General features: G+C 52.1%; 1 protein-coding gene across 9 annotated transcripts in view; it reads right to left on the bottom strand.

Annotated features, from left to right (window-relative positions):
* Window positions 1-23,091, bottom strand: part of TSNARE1 (t-SNARE domain containing 1) — a 113,909-nt gene extending 90,818 nt beyond the window's left edge. For 7 of the 9 annotated variants that reach the window (XM_061123099.1, XM_061123102.1, XM_061123101.1 and 4 more), the window contains exon 1: window positions 22,380-22,436. The gene's annotated coding sequence lies outside the window, so the exon portion shown is untranslated. Of the gene's footprint in view, window positions 1-22,379; window positions 22,437-23,008 lie in introns of those variants that run through there. The other 2 variants (XM_061123096.1, XM_061123103.1) reach the window with 1 other exon arrangement.
* Window positions 23,092-24,585: the final 1,494 nt, after the last annotated feature.

The raw sequence follows: 24,585 nt of genomic DNA, 5'->3' as shown, positions 1-24,585 counted from the left end.
GAAACCAGAACACAGCCCCGAAGACAATTCAGCACTGCATCCTCCAGGGCGGCCTCGGGGCTCCACCTGCACTGGCCCTCGCCCACCCCCAGGACCTGCCCCAGGCCACGGCAGGAGCCTGGGTGGGTGAGAGGTGGGGAATCCTGAGGGTGGGGACCCCAAGACCACCAGGCAGCAGAGGGGCACTGACCCAGCTCGGAGGAGAGGCCCTCCCCCACCACACAGGGAGGGGCCCCAGGCCTGCGCTCCTGACCACAGGCTGGGCAAGGGGAAGCTGGGCGGGGCCCAGGACGGGCGGGGAGAGGACAGCCCCCGGGCCCGCCAGGCTCCAGAGCTCAAGAACCTGGGCTGAGCCCACAGCTGTAGGAACCCAGCAGGGACCACGACCCGCCTAGATGGAGACAGAGGGAGGCTGGAGACAGAAGGGAGAAGAGGGAGGAACACAACCCCAGGAGACGGAAAAGCAGCCGGGACGCGCCGCCCAGCCACCCCTGCTCGTGTGAAGGCGCGGCCTGCACGAGACTCTCGGCACAGACTCCAGGGACCCGGAACACTGGAGCTCAGTCACTGGGGACTCAGCTCTGAGCACATCACTTAGGAGTGGGAACTCCATGGATTACAGGCCCCTGGAGGGTTCTCGCTGATGAAAACGCCTGAAACGGAGGGAGGACCTGAGACGGAGGCGGACGGCGGGGCAGGGAGGGGCCTGGCAGCGGGGGAGGCTGTGCCCAGGTGGGCTGTGAGGGTCCCTGAGGCTCGCCACCCCCCAGTAGAGTGCTCAGCAAGACAGAGCCACGCAGGACAGAGGCTTCAGGTGCCCAAACACCCATAGCTTGTGGTCCCCGGCCCCCAGGGACGTGACAGGCTGAGTGGGAAGACGCCGCCCAAAGTCACAGCACGGGGACTTCCCTGGTGGTCCAGAGGTTAAGACTCGGGGCTCCCGCTGCAGGAGGCCCGGGTTCCATTCCTGGTGAGGAAATCCGCACATGGGTGGCACAGCCAAAAAAAAAAAAAATCACAGCACAGTCAGAGTTCCTTCCGCCACCCCCAAGAGCACGCCCTGTGCCCCCAGGGTCCCCTCAGGATGGACTGGGGCTAGCGCCCCAGGAGAGCATAGAGGCAGGGCTGCAGCAGCCCCGGCAACCCACGCTCTGCACCCACCCGAGAGCTCTGCGCTGAGCAATCAGACAGGAAGCACTCGGGAAGCCAGAAACACTACCAAATAAAAAACACAAATCCAGAAACAACCAGAAGAGCCAGCAATAAAGAATTAAACAAATCGCGTTAGGTATCTAAATAGAGTATGACGCAGAGAACTTAAACAGTGTTAAAAGCATATACTCAGTTGTGGGGGACATGCTCACACACGACACTAAGGTGAAAAATGAGGTCAGAAAAACACAGGACACACAGTTACCCTGAGGGGCGTGTGTCCTGGCCGCGGGGACAGAGGACCCGCCACTAGGCTTCTTGTAAGGACACACCTACCCCCGCCCAAGTCACCCCACTCCTGGGCACCTGGTCATCGTCACCCACTCCTGAAGGCAGCCCAGACACACCCCGAGAAGGAAGGGGACACACTGGAGTCCTCCGACTGCTCGGGCTGCTCACGTGAGTGACACACAGGACATGCAGGACCCACACATGGAGCACGAGAAGCAGGACAGAGCCCAGCAGGTGACGGCGTTTATGCACAGCAGAAGGGACACGAGGCACCTGGGGGGTCACGTCCAACCCACCCGCACACATGCACGGCCCAGAGATGACAAAACGCTCAACAGGGCCTCGAAACACCACAGGGGAAGGGGGGAAGCTGCCACGGAGGAGCACGCAGACAGATCCCATCCACGGGAGACAAAGCCACAGTCGTCAGATGAGGCCCGGTCACAGGAGATCAGAGGTGGGAACGGCAAGTGGTTGCTGGGGTACAGGGTTTCTGTGCCGGTGTGACAAAGTTCTGGAATCAGGTGGTGATGGCCGCACACCATCAAGAACAGACATCGCTAAAGTACACTCTGTTAACGTGTAAGACGGCACATGAGTCCCATCGCAGAGCTGCCCAGAGTGGGCGGTGGATCACAGGAGGCTGCGGACGAACTGCCTTGCTGCGGGATGGGGCCTCCCAAGCTCTCTGCCAGGTCCACGTCACTTTTATGATCAGGAGAAGGAAAGATAAACGTGGTCCTTGAGCCCAGCAAACACACGCGCTAGCACTGCTGGTCCGGACGCGTGGGCCAGCAGGGAGCACGCCACCAGGCCGGGGCGGCATGCGGCCGCAGTCGCTACTGTGCCCAGGCTGGATGAGCGCACAGCAGATCCTCAGGCAGTTTGCCAGCATATGGAGCCATGGCACACCATGCCACGCCCGGCCACCTGGGGCCATGGGAGCTGCCCGGCGACACCCACGTCTGCAGAGCACATGGCCAGGAGCCTGCCTGGGAAGCCTCGGCAAACGGGCACAGACACTTGCTTTCAGGTCACTTTGTTAATTTCTGCAGCCTGGTGGAGGCTGAAGGCCCAGCCGTCCACACATGGGTATTCGTCTCCAGCCAACCCCAGCCTGGCCCGGGAGGAACCCAGGCTGACCCCCGACCCGGCTGCAGCTGGATCTGGCCAGGGCACCCAGTGGCCCCTGATCCTGGCCACGGACCAGCCTGCACCCTGGGAGTCCCCGGCTCATCACCTCCTAGCTAAGAGAACTTGCACCTCCTGGCACCTGTGACAAGGAGACCAGGCCACAGACCTACTTCTGCATGTGGCTGAGCTAACTCCTGGAAGTGCTTCAGGAGCAGGCTCACTGCTCCATCCACGTTCCAGCCCTGCAGCACCCACCGCTGACAGGAGACCCTGAGACCCAGAGCCAGCTGGGCCACCTCTCCCCACACGCACACACCTGGGCCAGACCCCGAGGGCCCCACTCACGTGTGCCTGTGTGTGCAGAGGCAGAGGACGGGCCGGGGGCTGCAGTGACACGCAGTGGAGTGTTGCTATAGCAACTTGGATTCCATGTCAAACAGAGCGCCAGCCAGGCGCCCCAGGCACCCCGAGAACGGTGCCCAGAACAGCCACAGAGAAGCAGGGATTGCTGACAGCACCAAAGGGTGGTTGGGATGCTGGGCACACAAGCCCTTCCCCCGCCCCACCTGCCACGCCGCCCCCACCCCAGCCCCTCCTCCCGCCCTCCCCGGAAAGGCCACAGGAGGCCCGGCTTCAGGGCCTGGCTCTGCCCACCGCCCTGCTGCCTGCCCGTCAGCCGAGCCCTCGCCCAGGATGGCGGCGGGCAAGGAGCACGGAGACCGGGCCTGAGTCACGAGGGTGGGGGCGGCAGCCCACAGCACAGCTGCAGCGGCCAGGAGTCATGCCCCCCACAGACCCCAGACTTCCAGGGGAGGCGTGGGGGTGAAGGAGGGAGCTGGGGGCCCCGTTCTCTCGGGCAGGGCCCACTCGGGAGGGGAGCCAGCCCGCTTTCTGGAGACAAGCCCCCAGCAGGCCCGGGACTCGCAGCCTGCAGCCACCACGTCATTTAACCATGGGGAAGGAGCCTTTGCTGTTACATGTCACAGACAGGAGACTGAGGCTCAGGCAGGTTAGGAACCTGCCCAGGAAGCCCAGATGACCTGAGACAAGGTGGGATCCAGACCCCAGGTCTGTCTCCAGACAAAGCCTGTGCTGCACCGCCCCCCTACTTGGCCGTGGCAGTGGACACACCAGACTGGAGCTTAGGACATGCCTGGGTGTCTCAGCCCAGCTCCCCCAGCAGAGGCCAGCGGCTCAAGGACAGCCAAGGTCATCCGACGAGACAGCCGAAGCCCCGGCACCCTCCCCAGTCCTTCGTGGGGAGCCACAGGGTGGAGGGGTCACCGATCCCGGCCCGGCGTCCTGAGGACAGGCCTGCTGAGGGCACCGCCGGCTGCAGGGAAACGGGGCAGGCACACACCTGCAACCTTGACCCCAATGGCAGAGTTATGCGCCTTCTCCCTGTGGGGAGGGAGAAGACCCTCACCATCCCCAGCGAAGACAGGCACACACTCGCCAAGTTCATGGAAGGCCCCCGGTGTGGGAAGGCTGGGGCCCCATGGGGAAGCCCCCACCGCTCAGAGGGAGCGGGGAGGCATGGGCTCAGTGTGCTGGGAGCTGGGCGTGCTTCTGGAAGCACCGTCACCACCATCACTGCCGAAGCGTCCGGGGGGCGGCTCCTTCCCAGCCTCACCCACCCTCAGGAGCAGCACCAACAGCAGCATGACTGGACAGTGTCACCCCCACCCTGACAACCAGGAAACTCCCGCCCTCCCCTACCCCTCAGCCCCACTTCACGAAGCAGGTGTCCTCCATGAGCCGCCAGCTCCACGGCAACCCCCAGGTCACAGCCACCCCTTCCTCACAGACAACAGGACAAAGCCATGCTGAGGAGACAGAGGCTGGGAGACAGCTTGCGGTCTGTCTGTGCTTTCACGGGAGTACCTTCAGCAACTTAACTGGCTGAGGAGGACAAGACCCCTCCCACAGGAGGGGTGGGTGGCAATAGGAAGGTGGGGGTCCCCCTTTTTGCAGACGGCAAAGGCAAATCACAAGTGTCACTGCCCAGAGTGACAGGCAAGAGGCGTGGGCTGGGCCCCCAAACCCACGCTCTGTGCCCAGGAGCTGAAAGTGCTGACCCAGCTGGAGGAGCCCCTGAGGAAAGGAGAGCTTGCCCTCAACCCCTAACCCACAGCAACACCCTGCAACCCCTCCCTTGGCAGGCCGGTGGCTCCTGCCCTGCCCCACGGCCTGCAGGGAGGAGGCGTCCATGGGCAGGATGGGCTAGCAGGACAGAGGCACCGCCCGTGGAGCTGTCCGTGGTGCTGAGCACAACGGTCCCAGAGACAGTCCGGCTGGCCCTCAATTAATGTCAGTTAAAGTCAATTAATGTCAATGATAATGTCAAATAATAGAAGAGGAAAGACTAGAGATCTCTTCAAGAAAACTGGAGATATCAAGGGAATATTTCATGCAAGGATGGGCATGATAAATGACAGAAACAGTCAGGACCTAACAGAAGGAGAAGGGATTAAGAAGAGGTGGCAAGAATACACAGAAGAACTATACCAAAAAAAAGTTTTAATGACCAGGATAACCATGATGGTGTGGTCACTAACCTAGAGCCAGATATCCTGAAGTGTGAAGTCAAGTGAGTCTTAGGAAGCATTGCTGTGAACAAATCTAGTGGAGATGATGGAATTCCAACTGAGCTATTTAAAATCCTAAAATATGATGCTACTAAAGTGCTGCACTCCATACGTCAGCAAATTTGGAAGACTCTGCAGTGGCCAAAGAACTGGAAGAGGTCAGTTTTCAATCCAATCCCAAAGAACAGCAATGCCAAAGAATGCTCAAACTACCACACAATTGTGCTCATTTTGCATGCTAGTAGGTTACGCTCAAAATCCCTCAAGCAGGCTTCAGCAGTATGGTACACGAACCAAGAACTTTCAGATGTACAAGCTGGGTTTAGAAAAGGCACAGGAACCAGAGATTAAATTGCCAACATTCGCTGGATCATAGAGAAAGCAAGGGAATTCCAAAAAAGTACTTCTGTTTCATTGACTATGTAAAAGCCTTTGGTCTGGATCACAACAAACTGGAAATTCTTAAAGAGATAGGAATACCAAACCACCTTACCTGTCCCCTGAGAAATCTGAATGCAGGAGAAGAAGCAACAGTTAAAACCTTACATGGAACAACTGACTGGTTTAAAATTGGGAAAGGAGTACATCAAGGCTGTGTACTGTCACCCTGTTTATTTAACTTCTATATAGAGTACATTATGCAAAATGCCAGGCTGGATAAATCACAAGCTGGAATCAAGATTGCCAGGAGAAATATCAACAACCTCAGATATGCAGATGACACCACCCTTATGGCAGAAGGCAAAGAAGAACTAAAGAGCCTTTTGATGAGGGTGAAAGAGGAGAGTGAAAAAACTGGCCTAAAACTCAACATTCAAAAAACTAATAAGGTCATGGCATCCAGTCCCATCACTTCACGGCAATATAAAGGGGAAAAAGTAGAACCCGTGACAGATTTTATTTTCTTGGGCTCCAAAATCACTGCAGGCGGTGACTGCAGCCACAAAATTAAAAGACGCTTGCTCCCTGGAAAGAAAGTTATGACAAACCTACACAACATATTAAAAAGGGGAGATATCACTTTGCCGACAAAGGTCCATATAGTCAAAGCTATGGTTTTTCCAGCAGTCCCATAGGGATGTGGGAGTTGGACCAGAAAGAAGACTGAGTGCTGAAGAATCGATGCTTTCAAACTGTGGTGTTGGAGATGACTCTTGAGAGTCCCTTGGACTGCAAAGAGAGAAAATCAGTCAATGTTAAAGTAAATCAACCCTGAATATTCATTGGAAGGACTGATGCTGAAGCTGAAGCTCCAATACTTTGGCCATCTGATGCAAAGAGCCAACTCATTGGAAAAGGCCCTGATGCTGGGAAAGAATGAAGGCAAAAGGAGAAGAGGTAGGCAGACAATGAGATGGTTTGATAGCATCACTGACTCAATGGACATGAATCTGAGCAAACTCCAGGAGATAGTGAAGGACAGGGAAGCCTGACAAGCTGCAGTCCATGGGGTGGCAAAGAGTCGGACACGACTTAACAACTGAACAACATGAATGAGTTTAACTTCTCCAGTCAAAGAAAACATGATTCTCAGGTTAGATGGCAAAGCGAATCCAATCTCATGTGTATGTAAGAAACCCCCATGAAGGAAGCAGGAGGTGACGGACAGAAGGATGGTGAAGGCACACTAGGCAAATGGAGGGGTGGGCAGCACTTTGTGACCCCAAAGTTGAGTAGCATGGAGACAAGACAAATGGCAGGATTCAGGATAAAAATGATATTTGTCCCCAGTCGCCAGTAGTCGCAGGAGACACAGGAGGAAGGGACAGTATCGGACTTGTGCAGGAATGCAATTCACTTCTCTGTCAACGACAGAGCAGGCAGACAAAAATTAAGACATACATGACCCACAACACAGTCAGGTGGTGACAATGACCAGTACACACATCGGCCGCTGACACCCAAAAGACAGAGCAGAGCTCCTTTCCAAGCACCTGTGGAAAACTGAAAACTGACTCTGTGTTAGAAACACAAGAAGAACGTCATGAAACCCAAAAAGTTCAAAAGAGAACTGAAATTCTCTGGTCAAAATGCAATTAAAACTAGAGTAACAACAAAACCAAGAAATCAAAAGATGCTTTTAAGACTTACTCCTCAACAACTCTTGGACCAGAAAAGAGACTGCAAACCAAAATGACAGCACTTCCAGACAGCACTGATAAGGAAAACACACTATCAGAACTTAAGGAAGAGCCTTTAAATATTAAACACTTTTTTGAAAAGACCAGAAACAAATTAATCAATCATCTAAACACCTAGAGAAAAGAATGATAAGATAAGCTGGGAGCGAGCAAAAGAAATTAACTATAAGCAAAAAGTGATGCATTAAGAAGCAGAAAAAAAGGACAATTAATTTAATAAAAATATCCAAAAGGTGAATCTTTGAAGAAGAAAAAACCCTACGGTGCAAACAAATAGCCAATCCAACCAAGAAAAAAAATACAAATATACAAGGGGAGTAATCACAGGAACCAAGGAAATTAAGAGAACAGTAAGCAATAACTGCACTCGTGTCTACATGAATAAATCTGACAACCTGGATGAAACTGATAATTTTCTAGGAAAATAAAATATCTGTAACTGACCCCAAAAAAAAGAAAGAAAAATATTAAAGGATTTTCTTCCTCCAAACAGAAACAAAACAGAAGAGCACAAGGTCCAAACAGTCTCATGAACTCAACCAACACTGTGCAGACCAAATGTGCGTGAGCCTGTGTGCTCAGGCGCTCAGCTGTGTCCAGCTCTTTGCAACCCCATATAGTGCAGTACTATTCAACAACTCTACAAACACATCAGCAAGAAAACATCTGAATGATGTCTATGAAGCAGGTGCAACCCTGATGCCAAAACCGAGAAGAAAGTACACACCAAAAAAGAAAACTGACAGACCAAGCTGACTTATGAAAAGCAATACAGATGCTAAATTAACCAGCATAAAGTATCCAGCAGCACCTTCGAGGAATTCCATGTCAGACTGAGTGAAGGGCATTCCAGGAACTCAAGAATGTCTCAGCATTAGCAACTCCCGTGAGTATAGTTCATCATATGACTATGTCTAAGGAGAAAAGTCACATGATCATCCCATAGGTGATTAGAAAAAAAAATTCAACAATAATTCTTCATTTTTATTACAAATAAGATGCTCAATAAAATGGACAGCACAGTCTCTTCCCTGACACATGGAAGGCATGTGTCTCATTCCAAACCCACATCTGCCCCACGGGGAAACACCAGGGGTGCCTAGCAAGAGATGCCCACCACCAGCATGATTGCTCCCCAGAATGCTAGAGGACTTGTTCACACAAGCAGGGAACAGAAGGAGCCCAGAATACAAAAACTGGAAGGGAAGGTTAAATATCACTATCTGCAGCTGCTAAGATTGGATACCTGGAGAACCCAAGAAAATTAACTAAAAAACAGCAGAATTCAGCAAGGTAGCACAGGACAAAATAACATGAAGAAATCAAGAGTAGTTTTATGTACATACATAAACAGAGGATATGCAGAAGAGACTCCTAACCACAACATTTAAAAAGACATGGGACTCGCCTGGTGGTCCAGCGATTAAGACCACTCCAGGGGACATGGGTTTAATCCCTGGTCAAGGAACTAACATCCCTCAAGCAATGCAGTGCAGCAAAAAATAATGATAACAATAATAATAGATAAAATTCCTGCAAATAAAGAAAATGTGAAAGCATTACAGGAGACCTAATAAGCAACTGAGAAAATACAACACCTTAAGAAGCCAGACTCAATGTCATAAAGATGTCACTGTCTCTAATTTGTACATTTAACACAATCCAATGCAAAGCCAATCAGGTGTTAGGGATGCAAATATATGTGTGTGTGTCTGGTGAAGGGACTGAGTAAAGAACAGGCAAGCTAATTCAAAGTTCCTACGTAAAGATAACCTAAAAGAAGTGAAAAAAAAATTATGACAAAAGAACAATGAGTTCTTTGAGATACTGAAACACAGCATAAGGCCTTAATAATTAAAATAGAGACTACAGCTGCACACAGGGACAACGTAACAGCTTATTAGCAAACGTCATCACTGGGCAGCGACGGCGGCTGCGTCACACAACCTGACTTCAGCATACAGTACAGAGCAACAGCCACTGAAATAGTACGCCACTGGCATAAGACAAACACGCAGACCAACGGGACAGAATGCAGAGCCCAGAAATACACTCACACACAGACAGCAGACGGATCTGCCAAGGGTGCCAAGAACACACATGGGGAAAGGACAGTCTCCGCAACAAACCACAACAAACGATGCCAGGAAACTGAAGCTGAACCTGGAAGACAATGAACTTGGATCCTATCGTACATCACAAATGCATGATAACTCAAAGTCAATTAAAGACTTAAACAGAAGACCCCAAACTGTAAAACTCCAAGAAGAAAGCACAGGGACAAAGGTTCAAAACATTGGTTTTGACAAAGATTTCATGGATATGATACCAAAAGCTCCAAGTAACAGAAAAAAACAACAACAACAGAAAAAACAGCTGAGCAGGACTACAATAAATAAAAAAGCTGCTGTAAAGCAAAAGAAGTAACCTCCGGTGTGAAAAGGCATCCATGGAACGGGAGGAGATATTTACAGGAAGATCTTCCTTGATGCACAATGGGGTTACATCCTGAAAAACTCATTGTAAATTAAAGATGAATTGAAAATGCATTTAATACATCAAACTCAGCAAAGGTCACAGCTTAGCTTGCCCTTCCTGAAATGTGCTCAGAACAATCACATTAGCCTACAAGTGGGCAAAACCATCTAGCACAAAGCCTATTTTATACTAAAGTATGGACTGTCTCTTTCCGGTGGCTCAGTTGGTAAAGATTGTCTGCAATGTATAAGACGTCAATTCAATCCCTGGGTCGGGAAGATCCCCTGGAGGAGGGCGTGGAAACCCACTCCAGTATTCTAGCCTGGAGAATCCCATGGACCGAGGAACCTGGGGGGCAACAGTCCATGGGGTCGCCAAGAGTCGGACAGGATTGAGCAACTAAGCAGACACAGCACAGATGGACCATCTCATGTAACAGACTGAACACTGTATTAAAAATGATAAGAACACTGTCAGGGCACCAGCTGTGTACTCCTGTGATCTCAGGGCTGACGGGGTGCTGCCCGCTGCCCAGCATCATGAGAGAGCATCATCCACCCTGCATTACTGGTCCAGGAGAAGATCAAACTCAGAACTCGAAACATGAATGTGTATCACTTTCACATCATGAAAGGTCAAAAACTGTAAAGTTGTTAAGACCATCATAAGTAAAACATGATGTGTATCTAATACGGGATTAATCTCCAAAACATATAAGGAACTCCTACAATTCAACAGCTTTAAAAAAAAAAACAACTAATAAATCACCCAATTGTAAAATGGGATGAGGACTTGAAGAGACATTTTTCTAAAGAAGACATACAAGCAGCCAAGAGGAGCATGCAAAGATGCTCAGCGTCACTAATCATCAGGGAAACGTGGACCAAAACCACAGTGAGACGTCACCTCACCCCTGGCAGAACAGCCATGCTCAAAAACAAGAGAGAGCGAGAGTCAGTGCTGGCGAGGATGGGGAGAACCTGGAGCCAGGTACACTGACAGCAGAGATGCAATATGGCACAGCTGACACGGAAAACAGCGTGAAGCTTCCTCAAAAATTAAAAACAGAACTACCATACGATTCAGCAATCCCACTTCTGAGCATTTGGAGAAGAAAATGGCAACTCACTCCAGTATTCTTGCCTGGGAAATCCCATGGACAGAGGAGAGCATGCTGGGCTACCCATGCTCCACGGGGTCACAGAGAGTCAGACACAACTTGGCAACCAAACCAAAGGGCTTCCCTGGTGACTCAGTTGGTGGGGAATCTACCTGCAATGCAGGAGCCCCAGGTTCATCCCCTGGGCCAGGAGGATCCCCTGGAGAAGGGAGTGGCAACCCACTCCAGTATTCTTGCCTGGAGAATTCCCCAGACAGAGGAGCCTGGTGGGCTACAGTCCATGGGGTAACAAAGAGTCGGACACGACTGAGCAACTAATACAACACATACGATTCAGTGATTCCATTTCTGAGCATTTATTTGAAAGAATTAAAATCAGGATCTCGGACAGATGCCCCCCACGGTCACCGTAGGATCATTCACAGCAGCCCAGACGTGGAGACAACCTCAGTCCCATCTGCAGATGAAGGAGATGAGGTCCACATGGTGGACATGCTTCAGACTTTAAAAAGAACCAAATTCTGCCGTGTGCAACAACACGTATGGACCTTGAGGACATTATGAAAGTGAAATAAGCCAGTCACAGAAGGACCAACACTGCACGACTCCACCTATATAAGGCACCTAAAGCAGCCGAGGGACTTGCCTCGTGGTCCAGCAGTTAAGAATGTGCCTTGTAATGCAGGAGACCCAGGTTCAATCCCTGGTCAGGGAACTAAGATCCCACATGCCACAGGGCAACTAAGCCTGCAAGCCACACAGAAAAGATCCATAATGATGCAAGGAAGATCTCAGGAGCCACAACTAAGGCCCAACACAGCCAAAGAAAATAAATGAATAAATATTTTTTTTAATAAATAAATAAATTAGTCTCGTTCAGAGAGCCACTGAGTAGAACAGTGGTTGCCAGGGGCTGGGGTGGGGGAGGGGGGAGCTACGAATCACCAGGAAGAAAAGCTGCAGGGAAGCAAGACGATGCAGTTTGAGAGCATGGCTGGCAGTGCTGCACCTGGTCAACAGCATGTGACACTCGTACTGTGCATGCAGTACTGCACTGTGCAGTACAGTACTGTGCACACAGCACTTGTACTGTGTATATAGTACTGTACTGTGCACACAGCACTTGTACTGTGTATGCAGTACTGTGCATACAGCACTTGTACTGTGTATATAGTACTGTACTGTGCACACAGCACTTATACTGTGTATATAGTAATGTACTGTGCACACAGCATTTGTACTGTGTATATAGTACTGTATTGTGCACCTCAATCTGTGAAGAGGGTTCAGTTCAGTTCAGTTCAGTCTCTCAGTCGTGTCCGACTCTTTGCAACCCCATGAACCACAGCACACCAGGCCTCCCTGTCCATTACGAACTCCCAGAGTTTACCCAAACTCAAGTCCATTGAGTTGGTGATGCCATCCAGCCATCTCATCCTCTGTCATCCCCTTCTCCTCCTGCCCTCAATCTTTCTCAGCATCATGGTCTTTTCCAATGAGTCAGCTCTTCACATCAGGTGGCCAAAGTATTGGAGTTTCAGCTTCAACATCAGTCCTCCCAATGAACACCCAGGACTAATCTCCTTTAGGGTGGACTGCTTGGACCTCCCTGTAGTCCAAGGGACTCTCAAGAGTCTTCTCCAACACCACAGTTCAAAAGCATCAATACTTCGGCGCTCAGCTTTCTTTATAGTCCAACTCTCACATCCATACATGACCAATGGAAAAACCATAGCCTTGACCAGATGGACCACTGTAGACAAAGTAATGTCTCTGCTTTTTAATATACTGTCTAGATTGGTCATAACTTTCCTTTCAAGGAGTAAGCATCTTTTAATTTCATGGCTGCAATCACCATCTGCAGTGATTTTGGAGCCCCAAAAAATAAAGTCTGACACTGCTTCCATTGTTTCCCCATCTATTTGCTTTGAAGTGATGGGACCCAATGCCGTAATCTTAATTTTCTGAATGTTGAGCTTTAAGCCAACTTTTTCACTCTCCTCTTTCACTATCATCAAGAGGCTCTTTAGTTCTTCTTCACTTTCCGCCATAAGGGTGGTGTCATTTGCATATCTGAGGTTATTGATATTTCTCCCGGCAAACTTGATTCCAGCTTGTGCTTCCTCCAGTCCAGCATTTCTCATGACGTACACTGCATATAAGTTAAATAAGCAGGGTGACAATATACAGCCTTGATGTACTCCTTTTCCTACTTGAAACCAGTCTGTTGTTCCATGTCCAGTTCCAACTGTTGCTTTCTGACCTGCATACAGGTTTCTCAAGAGGCAGGTCAGGTGGTCTGGTATTCCCACCTTTCAGAATTTTCCACAGTTTATTGTGATCCACACAGTCAAAGGCTTTGGCATAGTCAATAAAGCAGAAACAGATGTTTTTCTAGAACTCTCTTGCTCTTTTGATGATCCAGCAGATGTTGGCAATTTGATCTCTGGTTCCTCTGCCTTTTCTAATACCAACTTGAACATCTGGAAGTTCATAGTTCATGTATTGCTGAAGCTGGCTTGCAGAATTTTGAGCATTATTTGCTAGCGTGTGAGATGAGTGCAACTTTGCGGTAGTTTGAGCATTCTTTGGCATTGCCTTCCTTTGGGGTTGGAATGAAAACTGACCTTTTCCAGTCCTGTGATCACTGCTAAGTTTTCCAAATTTGCTGACATATTGAGTGCAGCATTTTCTCAGCATCATCTTTTAGGATTTGAAATAGCTCAACTGGAGTTCCATCACCTCCACTAGCTTTGTTCATAGTGACGCTTCGTAAGGCCCATTTGACTTCACATTCAAGGATGTCTGGCTCTAGGTAAGTGATCACACCATCGTGATTATCAGGGTCTTGAAGATCTTTTTTGTACAGTTCTTCTGTGTATTCTTGCCACCTCTTCTTAACATCTTCTGCTTCTGTTAGGTTCATGCCATTTCGTCTTTTTTTTTTTTTTTTTTCAATTCTGTTCTTTATTGCGTCCATCTTTGCATGAAATGTTCCCTTGGTATCTCTAATTTTCTTGAAGAGATCTCAACTCTTTCTCATTTTATTGTTTTCTTCTATTTATTTGCACTGATCAATGAGGAAGGTTTTCTTATCTCTCCTTGCTATTCTTTGGAACTCTGCCTTCAAATGGGTATATCTTTCCTTTTCTCCTTTGCTTTTCGCTTCTCTTCTTTTCACAGCTATTTTTAAGGCCTCCTCAGACAGCCACTTTGCCTTCTTGCATTTCTTTTTCTTGGGGATGGTCTTGATTGCTGTCTCCTGTACAATGTCACAAACCTCTGTCCATAGTTCATCAGGCACTTTGTCTATCATATCTAGTCCCTTAAATCTATTTCTCACTTCCACTGTATAGTCATAAGGGATTTGATTTCTGTCATACCTGAATGGTCTAGTGGTTTTCCCTACTTTCTTCAATTTAAGTCTGAATTTGGCAATAAGGAGTTCATGATCTGAGCCACAGTCAGCTCCCAGTCTTGTTTTCACTGACTGTATAGAGCTTCTCCATCTTTGGCTGCAAAGAATATAATCAATCTGATTTCGGTATTGGCCATCTGGTGATATCCATGTGTAGAATCTTCTCTTGTGTTGTTGGAAGAGGGTGTTTGCTATGACCAGTGCGTTGTCTTGGCAAAACTCTTATTAGTCTTTGCCCTGCTTTATTCTGTACTCCAAGACCAACTTTGCCTGTTACTCCAGGTGTTTCTTGACTTCCAATTTTTGCATTCCAGTCCCTATAATGAAAAGGACATCTTTTTTGGATGTTAGTTCTTAGGTCTTGTAGGTCTTCATAGAACTGTTCAACTTCAGCTTCTTCAGCATTACTTGTTGGGGCATAGACCTGGATTACTGTGATATTGAATGGTTTGCCTTGGAAACGAACAGAGATCATTCTGTTTTTTTAAGGTTGCATCCAAGTACTGCATTTTGGACTCTTTTGTTGACTATGATGGCTACTCCATTTCTTCTAAGGGATTCCTGCCCTCAGTAGTAGATATAATGGTCATCTGAGTTAAATTCACCCATTCCAGTCCATCTTTAGTTCACTGATTCCTAGTATGTCAACATTCACTATTGCCATCTCCTGTTTGACCACTTTCAATTTGCCTTGATTCATGGATCTAACATTCCAGGTTCCTATGCAATATTGCTCTTTACAGCATCAGACCTTGCTTCTATCACCAGTCAAATCCACAATTGGGTGTTGTTTTTGCTTTGGCTCCATCCCTTCATTCTTTCTGGAGTTATTTCTCCACTGATCTCCAGTAGCATATTGGGCACCTACCAACCTGGGGAGTTCCTCTTTCAGTGTCTTATCTTTTTGCCTTTTCATACTGTTCATGGGGTTCTCAAGGCAAGAATACTGAAGTGGTTTGCCATTCCCTTCTCCAGTGGACCACATTCTGTCAGACCTCTCCACCACAACCCATCCATCTTGGGTGGCCCCACATGACATGGCTTAGTTTCATTGAGTTAGACAAGACTGTGGTCCTGTAATCGGATTGGCTAGTTTTCTGTGATTATGATTTTAGTGTGTCTGCCCTCTCATGCCCTCTCACAACACCTACCGTCTTACTTGGGTTTCTCTTACCTTGGACGTGGGGTGTTTTCTCACGGCCGCCCCTCCTGACCCTGGACGTGGGGTCTCTCCTCTCTGCCGTTCCTGTGCCACACAGCTGCGCAGGTCTTAGGTAAAGTGCTCTTTTCCCAATAAATACATAATTTTAAACTCTAAACACAAATGGCAGTTTGGAGCATGGCTAAGCTAGCCCCTAAAACGAATGGGGAAAGAAATGGACTCTTTAATAACCCAGACAGGACTATTAATAAACCATCTGGAAAAAATTAAGGTCAGATCCCATACCTCACACCACATGCCAAGATAAAATACAAATGAACAGAAACTTTAAAAGCAAATCAATGAGAATGAGACGAAAATACAGGACTTCTTTTTAACCTTGAAGCAAAGAAGCCTTCATCAACTACAACGCAAAATCCAAGCACCACCTATGAAAGCTGAGGGATCCAACGGCACCAAAGTGGCAAAATAGTGAGGATGACAAAAGGCAGCAGCAAATGCCCTGAATCCAGCTGACACTCAAGGAGCTCATCTCCACAGTCGACAGGGAAAAGAGAATCAACAACGCGGCTTTCAAAACACGAACAAAGTCAAGGGACAGAAAGCTCACAAGGAAAACACAACTGGCTCTTTGATACATAAAACGATACCAAGCTCATTCATCACAAAGGCAAGGCAGACGATCCCCCTGAAGCCTGATCACTCAGCGTGGGAGCAGCTGAGCGGCAGGCACCCACAACGTCCCGAGGGTGTGTGGATCGGGGCACCCCTTTGGTGGGGGGAGCTGGCAGTGTGTTCTGACAAGGAAGATCTGAGTCTTCTGACCCAGAGTGTACATCCTACATACACGCATCAGATGACACACGAACCAGTCATTCGTCCTGTCATACTCAAAGACTGAAAAAAACCTAGATTTCTATCAACAAAAGACTATGTTAAATTGATTCTGACATATCCATATTCAAAGCATTCTGCAGTTGTCGACAAGGAAAAGAGAAGCTCTCTGTACTGACAGGGGACGACCTCCAGGACTTTCTGGTTTGTGGCGGGGGGCAGGGGTGGAGTATAGATTTCTTATTCAGTTGATAATCATATTCATATATATGTGGAAGAACAGGTAAGAGACCAGTAGCAGAGTCAAATGGAGAGACAGGGACCTGGTCCGCGGGGATGGGGAGACCTTTACCTCTCTACTGCAAGCTTCCTGTGTGTCTCTTTAATGTGCGTTTCTGGATTCAAGCAGTCACTCACCCGGTTGCAGCAGGTTTCAGCTGCACCTCTCAGGATCGTCCCTCCTCATTGCACCACGCACAATCTTTCAGTTACTCTGTGCGACCCCATGGACTGTAGCCCACCAGGCTCCTCTGTCCATGGGATTCTCCAGGCAAGAATACTGGAGTGGGTTGCCATTTCCTCCTCCAGGGGATCTTCCAGACCCAAGGCTCAAACCCACGTCTAATGCATCTCCTGCATTGACAGGCAGAGTCTTTACCTCTGTGCCACCTGGGAAGCCCTAACTGCAGCTTGAGGAATCTTTATTCGTGACATACAAACTCTTAGATGCGGCATGTGGGACCAAGTTCCCTGACCCTGCATTGAGAGTGTGGAGTCTTAGCCACTGGACAACCAGAAAAGTCCCTTCCTTACACATTTTTACTTTTGAACTATATAAACTTTTCAAAAAGCACAAAGCACTGGAACAGTTAAGCTGTGGTCCATTCACACCGCAGAACAGCAGATCCAGTGACAACAAGAAACAAAGTACAGATACATGTGACACCCAAGAGAAATCCCCAGGGAATTACACCAAATGAAAACAGCCAGTCCCCAAGGGCTACATACTGTCTGATTCCATTTGTATAACACTCTTGAAGTGACGTAAGAAGAAAGGAGGACAGGCTGGGGCTTCCCAGGAACTCCGGAGGGCGAGGGTAGCAGGGAGGTGGGTGTGGCTATAAGAGGGACACCACGTGACAGAAACAGCCTGTATCTCCACTGCATCCTCACTGGTATCTTGGGTCTAACACCGTGCTACAGCTTCCTGAGAAACTGGGTAAAGGCACACAGGAGGCTCGGAATCAGTTCTTACGATGTGAACACACAACGTGGCAAAATATGAAGTTTAATAATGAAAAAAGAAAAGACTGGGCTGTTGGTGTCCGTGCCCAAGGCTGCCAGGTGGACAGAACAGAGGGCACATTCAGCCTGGCCTGGTTCCTGAGCGCTGGCCTCCTGGAACAGGGGGACCATAGGAGGGGAGCCACTGCATGGCTCACCCTCTCTCTGGGCACAGGGCAGTCCCAGGAGCAAAGGGGAAGCAAGGGGAGGAAAGGCGCCCTTCCCAAGGCACAAGCCGCCTTGTGGTTTGACGCTGCTGGCACCTGGGGGATGCTCGTTACTGCAGCAAGACCTACCCGACACTGCTAGAACTTCTGCCCATCCAATCCCACCCATGCCTGCCCACACCTGACTTCACTCTTGCCCAGATGGCCGTCCTGTCCCTTAAGACAGAACCCCACCCGCACGCTGCCTGTGGGGCCCCTCCTCCATGGGCCTGCAAGCCCTCCCACAGGTGAGCAGCAGCACACACTGCCAGACAGGAGGCCAGACGAGGCTGCACCCCACAGCAGCAGGCGGCTCCGGCCTTGACCACCCCCTCCCAGGTGTAAAACGAGGCTGGAGCCAGCTTTAGAGCTTTCCAGCTGCAGGATCCTTTCTTTAAACACAATCATTCCCAGAGAGTTCACATAGAATGGAGGCGACCAGAGCTGCTCCGGGTGAAGGGAGAGGGAGCAGGTAGCTGGGGTGACTAGAACCCCCCAGTTCTGGGGGCCCCCTCCCACCACTGGTCCGGCAGCTCTCCACAACCCCACGCTGATGACACTGTGGATAAAGCCCAGGTTCTGAGGCTGGACTCATAGTCCTGCTCCCAACCTGCCCTGCACTTTGCGGCCTTGGGAAAACAGACAGCCCCTCTCCCGGCCTCCCTGCTCTGACCGGCAGCTCTAAGACCAGACGGGGTTGGCGCCTGGCCGTTCCAGCCAGCGGGGCAGCAGAGCTGGCCCCAGAGGACAGGTCTGGGCAGCTGAGAAGTCAGCCCGGCAGGTCGACCAGAGGCTGAAAAGACGTCCAGGTCACACTGCCAGAGCTGCGAAGGCCAAGGGTAGCAGGCAGTCTGATGCTGCAGACGGGCCCCTGGCCAAGAAGAGCCAGGATGCTGAGGGAGGACTGGGGGGAGCAGGGACCAGCTGGGACATCAGCCCTGCAAGTGAGGCCTTTCTGGACCCTGGCTCTGGAGCCCAGGCCCGTCTCCTGCCCTCGCGGGCTCATTAGCACCCCTGCAGGAGGAGGGCAGGCCGGGGCAGGGATCCAGCTCCTCATTAGCACAGCCACTGAGAGCCAGGGCTGAGGGCAGCCAGGCCTGGGTGGAGGCTGCTGGGCTACCATGGGAGGGACTGATTCCGGGCTGCTGGTGTAAAATGAGTCCCTTTCCAAACACTTGGCAGGAATGGATTATGGATCCCGGTGGAGGGCAGCTAGAGGTGGCTGGGCAGGAGGCGAGGGGCTGCCCCCAGCTGGCGCTGACTCCTGAGCAGAGCTCCTACGCCCACTCATCTCCTGAGGGGCCTGCCCTCCGTCCTCCCCAGCCAGCACCCCACCCTCCACCGCCACCCCGCACCCCCAATATCCAGCTTCCAAGTCAGTGCAGGCGTAGTCTGCACCCCCCCACACACAGGCCACATCCAGGGTCTGGCTTGGGCATCAGAGGACAGACACAAACAGACAGGTGCCCGAGCATAGCGCCTGGTCCCAAAGCCCTAAAAATGCTTGACTAGACAACTGGACACCTTTCCACAGGACCTGGAGAGCAGCCACAGCCAACGGTGGGCTCACTCTAACCTCCTTTCATCCAGCCACACTGGGAACCAGAACTCCAAGTTCCAGGCCGGCCTCCCCCTGACCCCAGCCAAAAACACACTTCCAGACCTGGACTCCCTAATGGCCTCGACCCTTGCCTGGCTCTGCTCGAGAACATCGGTTCAACACTGAGAGACGTTCAGGATTAAGTCTTTACCAGGGTAATCACCACCATCACCAAAGACGTCCTCCAAGGAACAGGGCATCCTCCGGGGTGTAAGCACCCTCCCATCTGTCCTCCGGGAGGCAGCAGAGCAGAAGTGCTGGGTGGGGAGGGCGACAGAGCGGTGAGCAGGTTCGGGAGCCAGTGGGCTGGGCTCAAATCCCAGCCGCTCACTTACAGGCCTGTGACTCTGGATGAGCTACCCAGCCCTAGGAAGTGTCCTGATCTTAGGAATATAAGGAACCCAGCAGGTGCCTGGCAGACCCCAGGGGTCCACAGTGGTGGTGACCATCACGGCAACGATACGAAGAGGGTGACAATGGTCGGTTCTCCTGTGCTCCCTCTAGTGTGCCTCACAAACAGGCCGGAGCCAGCACTCTAGAGCCAGAGGGCTGCTCAGAAGGGGGGCGGCCACACCAGCATCCCGAGCACTCCCTGACTCCCACGGCCCCTCCCAGGGCTTCGGCGCCCACACCTCAGCAACGGCACTTCCAACTCACCTTCTATCACTAGTGCTCAGCTCTCTATCACTCCACTTAATTTTCCTCAAAACAATCATCACTATTTAAAACGGTCCTATTTATTACGGCAACAGGAATGTCAGGTTCACTACCATGTCTCCCAGATGATAGCGTGCACTAAAATTTGTGATATGAGTGACTACCCTACACAGTTACTTTATCCACATTTCTTCTCTGATTCTCATGTGTGGCTTCAAGAAAATCTGTGAGTGGTATTTGCCTCCTCTGCCCTAAGGCACCCATGCAGGACAAGAACATTCAGAGCAGAGAGCAGGGCCAAGTCTAAGAACCAGCATCAAACACCCCAGGGCAACATCGCTGGAGGAGGCAGAACAGGCCCCTTCACTCTGATCTGTTCATTCTCCCTCCACTTTAGTCTTTCATCACCCACTCCTCCATTTACGGACCCAGCGAACACCCAGCCAGGCAGTGCTGGGTGTTCTGGCAGAAAACAGTCAAATCTCAGGGGCCGCTACCTTCACAGCTCAGCAAGTCCGTTATTACTACTGATGTCACAAATCACAATTCAAATAACAGAAAGAATTATGGCTGGACTGAGCCACCCAGATTAAATTTCTCTTGTAGCAAATAACACAATCAAAACAAACCCAGCAACCATTGACATGCCTGTGAGCATTAAAAAAAAAAAAACAGGTCTAACTTCTCCCAAACACTAGTCCAGACACTAGTCAGAGAGCAAGAAAACTCTCAGTAACAAGCAGGGTGCTGTGTGCTGTGAGCCATGGGCACAGACATGGATGAACCAATCCAGGGGAGATAGGAGACAGTCGGAGTACAAGGCATTCTAAGCGGAAGACACAGACAGTCTCACACCAGTGAGAAAAGACATGGGATGTGCAGGAAGTAAGAGCTTGTGCCCTAGCGGGCCACACGAAGCAAGTGGTGGAAGATGTGGCTGGATCAAAGGGCAGGAACCAGGTCCCGACCAACCATCACCTTACAGGAGGGGGCTTAAGGACTCTTGTCTGCCCACAAGACCCAAAACCCCCAGACAGCAGTGCCCATGCCTAGGCGCCCACCTCAGGGCCTGCAGAGGAGCACCCAGGGAAGGCAGAGGGAATACAGTCAGGGCAAACAGGCCAACAGAGGAGGAGAGAAATGTGCAGGGGGCCAGGAAGCTCCACCTCCTCCAGGAAGCCTTCCTAGACTGACACTCTCCCACAGCCACTCCTGGGCAAGCATTTGCTGAACTGAGGACCTACAGTATATGAGGATGAGCCACTAGGAAGTACCACTGCAGTAGGCCGAAGCACTCCAATACCGACACACTTGCCCTGGTTCTCACCCTGACACTGTGTCCACACGGGGGCTATAGTGAGGAACAATCGCAACCCCTGCCTCACGGGGACCCAGGATAAAGCAGGAAATAAGCAAACAAGTGACAAACACAAAACATGAAGCGCCGGGAAGGAAAAGGGAAAGGACCTGAACCAGGGTAGTGATAGGAAAGGGTTGTCAGGAAAGTGGGCTGAGACCCACTGGAAGCACGGTGAAGTGCCATCCAGCCAGGAACCAAGAAGTGGGCAAAAAGTGGGCAGGAAGAGGGCAGGGGAGGAGACAGCCAGGAGTAGCTGCCATGGCAGAGGCCCGTCTAGTCCCGCTGCTCCACCCGGAGAACTTTCTGCCATGACCGCAATGTTCCAGGCCTGCGCCTCGCTAGCTAGTGGCCGCCACGCCGGACGGCGCGCGTGGAGCCCAGAGGGCATGAGTGAGACTTGAGTCTCCCGACAGGAGGCCCCCGAAGGGCGTCCACCGAGGCAGCACAGATCGGGGTCAGCAGAAGGTGGACAGGCGGGAGAGCCCTCATCCTCGGTGCCCAGGAGGCACGTTTCAAGCCAAACGTAGAGGGAGGGCAGGAAGGCCCGGAGAGGAGGCACGCGGGGCCGGGCTCTCCCTCGACGGCTGCCTCCCACTCGCGGGCGACGAGGACCATGCCGGTGCCCAGCAAGTGGGCACCGGGGCCCCTGGACAAGCGCTCCGCCCCCGAGACCCGCCCCGTCTATGGCCCCGCCCCGTCTATGGCCCCGCCCCGCCAATGGCCCCACCCCCTACAGGCCTCAGCCCACGGCAGCTCCACCCCTCCCGGAGGCGCCGCCCGCCCCGCGCGCGCCCCGCCCCCGGCCCCGGCCCCAGCGCCGGCCCTGGCCCTGCGGGCCCCGCGCGCCCCTTTCGGCGCTGCCCCCTCCTTGGGGAGCACAGCCCCGGGCCGACCCAGCCTCGCCCCGCGGGTCCGCCGCCGCCGGCCCGGCTCCGCCGCGCGCAGCCGCCTCACCTGGGCCTGGGTAGCTCGCGGGCGCGCTCTGTGCGCTTTAGGCGGGCGGGGCGGGGTGGGGGGCGGAGCCAGGACCCAAACATCACGTGACGACCCTCCCGCGCGGCGAGGGCCGCGAGGCGCCCCCGCCCGTCGCCTCAGCTCCGACGCCTCGAGCCAGCCAATGGCCGCAGAGCCAGGGACGCGCCGAGGGCGGTGTCCGACTCGGAACTACATGTCCCAGAGGGCCCCGCGCGGGCGGCGGAAACGGTCCGGGACGGCGGCCGACTGGGCCAGAAAGCCTGCGCCCGGCGGGCGCGCTTGCGGTTGCCGGGATGTGTGGTCCTCCAGAGCAACGAGGTACTGCGCATCAAGTACCGGCCTCGGGGCCGGCTTACTCGCTTCTCCGAGGCTATGTCTTCCCATCTGCGGAGCAGGGGAAGGGAAGACTTAAACACGAAGTGGGAGGACTCGCTTCGGAGGCCCAACCAGATCTCAAGGGTCTGAGAGGCAGAGCCGCTGCGACGCAGTGGCCACGCAGGGCCTGGACTCGAGAGCCGAGGACAGAAGGGTCGGCGCCCAGGTCTAGGACGGCCCACGGGGACTGCCGAGAGGAGCCGCGCCCCTGGACGCCACGCCTTGATCCGTACCTGCGGGGGCGCAGACCAAAGCCTTTCCGCGGAGGGCCTTATGGGGACGGGTCTCTAGAGCGCCCGGCTGTGGAGCTGAGGGTGCGGGGCCACGCCCCGTGCTGGGGGGGGCGGGTGGAGGGAAGGAGGGGAAACGGGACCACACCTCCTCCAGGACGACAGCCTGCAGAGTGTGCTTCCTGCCGACCCAGCCCCCCACCTCTCTACTGGGTAGTCTAGCGGCGTCCCAAGCTGTTTTGGCACCAGGGACCCGCGGAAGACAATTTTTGGGGAGAGAGGGGGATGGTTTGGGGCGTTGCATTTATTGTGCACTTTATTTCCATGATTATTACATGAGCTCCACCTCAGATGGTCAGGCGTTAGATCCCAGAGTTTGGGGGACCCTGGTCTGGTGCCAGCAGGGCCAGCCCAGAGCCAGTGCTGAGTACCTGCTGCTTCCTCTTTATCTGGGGCAAGCCCTCTGGCGCCCCACCCCACCACCCAGAAGCAGTAGCGCGGGCCCCTCCATCAGGACCTCCCCCTGGGAGAACCAGGAGGGAGGTTGGGTAAAGGGAACATCTAAGAGACCCCCAGAGAAAGAACGGAGGGAGGAAGCTGCCGCAGCCCCCACAAGATATCTGTCTGTGCGTTACATCCTCCCTCTGTGCCCCACTTCAGGAGGACCCTCTGTGCAGCGCCCACTAAAACTGACCTCAGACACGCACAGGGGCATAGTGTTCACTCAGTGTCCCCACAGAGCCTAGTCTGTTCTATCACCACACCTACACCTGTGTTGCTGGGTGATGTTGAGCAGTGACACCTCCCCTGGGCACATTTTCCAAAGCGTTGATATGGGAGCCTCTGAGGCTACAGAGTGCCAGAGCGCAGGCGTGGAAGATGCAGGGTGGGGGGCGGGGGGGGGGGGCATGCCCCGCTGTCACCCGTGTGGGGGGCAGTGTCACAGAGGAATGTGTGCTGGGAAAGTTCTGGAACAGGCCCAGCACCTCGCAGGGGTCTGACCAAGAGAAGGATCTTGCCCCCAATCATTCAAGACCAGTCTCATCACAGCCCCAGGCTCTTAGAAAACTGACTCCAGCATGAAACTCGTAACAGCCTCCCAAGGTATTTATCACCAAGCAGGAGTGGCAAAAAAAAAAAAAAAGTAAAAGAAAATCCCAACAGGAGCATTTGAGTGTCATCTTTGCTAATCACATCCTCTGTGAAGGAGGAGTTTGCCGCCCCTCCTAGGAAGTAGCAGAGCCTGCTTCTCCATCCTTGTGGGAGGAGACATCTCCACGCCCCAAGGAGCCATCTGTCTGTTCCACACCCACCACCCAGGCTTGCTACCTGGCACAGCGTCCAGACTCCTCTTGCCAAATCTTACCCTGTTTGTCATCACTTATTCGTTCAACAATCTTATTTCCAGTGTCAGGCAACATGCTAAGCCCTGGGGATGCCATACAATTAGATTTGGTTGCTAATGACAGAAAATTCCAATAACAGTGACTTAAAAAATTCCAATAACAGTGACTGAAATAAGATCAGTGTGTACTTTCAGTATTACACATCTAGCCTAAATAGGCTGTAAGGCTGGTAGG

This window comes from Dama dama, chromosome 21 (assembly GCF_033118175.1).
Source record: "Dama dama isolate Ldn47 chromosome 21, ASM3311817v1, whole genome shotgun sequence".
Lineage (NCBI taxonomy): Eukaryota > Metazoa > Chordata > Mammalia > Artiodactyla > Cervidae > Dama > Dama dama.
The sequence above is the reverse complement of the archived record's forward strand: the minus strand, read 5'-3'. Positions and strand labels throughout refer to the sequence as shown.